Below are 2,621 nucleotides of genomic sequence, written 5' to 3' on the forward strand. Positions count from 1 at the left end.
TATCATATGATACAAATGCCTTATTCTGTTGTTAGGTGCTATCAACTATATTCTGACTCATAGCAACTTTATGTCCAACAGAGCAAAATACTGCCTGGTCCTGTGTCATCCTCACAGTCGTTCTGATGTTTGAGCCTATTGTCGCAGCCATTGTACTCATCCATCTCATTGAGGGACTCCCTCTTTTCACTGTCCTTCTACTAAGCCAGATGGCCTTCTCTTGATAATATGTCCAAAGGACATAAAACGAAGTCTTGCCATCTTTGCTTTTAAGGAACATTCGGGCTATACTTCTTCCAAGACAGTTTTGTTCATTCTTCTGGCAGTCCATGGTTTAATATTCTTTGCCAAGATTTTATTTTATGATGAATATATAGGGGCTTTGGTACATGCATTATTTTTTTCTTTATTTTTGTTTTTAAGTATAAAGATTAAAATGTAAGTTAAATTGCTACGGTTTTGTTTGACATGCAAGCCTATAGAGTAAGGTGATACATATTATAACCAATATGTCTCTTAAAGTGTGGTTTAAGGTAGAATGTTGGAGAAGAACAAATACTAATGGAAGTTAGGAGGCACATGCATAATAATCTAATATTTATCTACTATTGTGTTATGGACTCCTGGTATGGAGCTGTAGGATCAGCACTAGACTGTGAACCACAAGTTTGACAGTTCAAACCTAACAGCTGCTCCTCGGAAACCCTATACAAAGTTGCTGTGAGTTGGAAATGACTCATAGCGACCCTGTATATGGTTTCCTAGGAGTGGCTGGTGAAGTTTGAACTGTCAACCTTGCAGTTCAAACCAACCTTGCAGTCCAGTTGCTTTGAGTTGATACTGACTTGATGGCACCTAACAACAACAACCTGAAGGGCTCATCTTCCCATACTTTATCAGACAGTGTTCTGTTGTTTTAGACTGCAAAGTTGGTTTGAGCCACAAGGTTAGCAGTTCAAGCTCACCAGTTGCTCCTTGGAAACCCTATATACAGGGTCGCTATGGGTTGAGACCAACTCAGTGGTACTCAACAACAACAACTTTTCAGAAGCGGCCTGCTTCTTCTTCTTTCTAGTCTGTCTTAGTTGGAAACTCTGCTGAAACCTGTCCACCGTGGGTGTTCTTGCTGGTATTTAAAATACCGGTGGCATAGCTTCCATTATCACGCAAGCCCCCACATTAAGACAAATTGACAGACGAATGGTGGTTTTGTTTATATAACCATTGCATATTTTGACATTCAAGTGTAAGTTTTTTTATTCATTTAAATTTGGTCTTACCTACTTTTTGTATTTGGCAGTAGAAAAGAAAATGGCTAGCTTTTTGTTTGAGTGACTATTTTTTTTCCTGTAAGAAAATAGTCTTTTGGTACATTTAGTTTATAAATGTGAATTAATGTCCAGCCTTTATATTTTGGTTGGGATTTTCTATATTTCTAAATACTCTATAACAGTGATACAGTATAATAAGGTGGATGTTAACACATAGGGTGTAATGGGCTTATTTGTCACAATGCATTATTCTTTCATTAAGTTTTCTCAGTGAGTTTAAAGGAGTCCTAGTGTGGCACTGTAGGATAATCACTTGGCAAAAAGGTTAGTTTTAACTGCTAGGTCTATAGTTCAAACTCACCAGTCACTCCATGGAAACTGGGTTGCTATGGTCAGAACTGGACAGCACTTAAAAACAACAGTTGTTTAGGAAATATTGAGCTTGTCTCACAGGGACTTTTTATATGATATGAAATAAATAAGCTGGTTAAAACTGTACCTGACAGGTTTCATCGTATATATTTGATCTACAAATGATTAAAACTGTAAAAGTGAGTTCTCAGACACACAATAATAAAGACATAACTGATTTTAAATAATTTTATATAATTTGTTGTTGCTGTTGTTAAATGCCACCGAGTCGATTCCGACCTATAGCAACCCTATATAGGGTTTCCAAGGAGCAGCTGGTGAGTTTGAACCACTGACCTTGCAGTTTAAATGACTTTGCAGTCTGACGCATTAGCCCAGAGCACCACACCAGGACTCCTTATATAACTTATGTACAAATAATTAATTCTATTAAACTGCTGACATTTCATTCTTCAATAATAGAATCACAGTGTTTTAAATTATTTCTGGTCTTATTTTTTTATTATTTAAAAACTATTTCCACAAAAGAAAGTTACAAGCAGTTGAGTGTACAGAATTTCCGTTTTCTTTCATTAGAATTTATAACAAAACACTTGATAGATTATTTTTTTCTTATCTTTCCCTTTACTTCCCTGATTTTCAACAAAATGTTTTTGGGTTGCTGTATACTCAGGACTTTAAAAACATTTCACTTCCATTATCTAGAGCAAAGTTTGAATTGGATTCTCTTTATTTAGTTCTTTTTAAAAGTTTTTATTGTGAATTGAATGATACGTGTTGTAAATTGAGTGATACGTCTTTTCATGGGGGAACATCAGTTTTACACTCTTCCTATCTTCTTTGTTTCATTGCAGTGATTACAATCCCCTGCATGCTTCATCGTTCAACAGTATTTGCTTCTATTCCCTCTGTTTTTTGTTTGGGGGATGTGCACCAAAACACTCAAGAATATACAATCATTCAAACAGCCAAAGGGCA

The sequence above is a fragment of the Chrysochloris asiatica genome, unplaced genomic scaffold, assembly GCF_000296735.1.
Source record: "Chrysochloris asiatica unplaced genomic scaffold, ChrAsi1.0 scaffold00079, whole genome shotgun sequence".
In the NCBI taxonomy this organism is placed as follows: Eukaryota; Metazoa; Chordata; class Mammalia; order Afrosoricida; family Chrysochloridae; genus Chrysochloris; species Chrysochloris asiatica.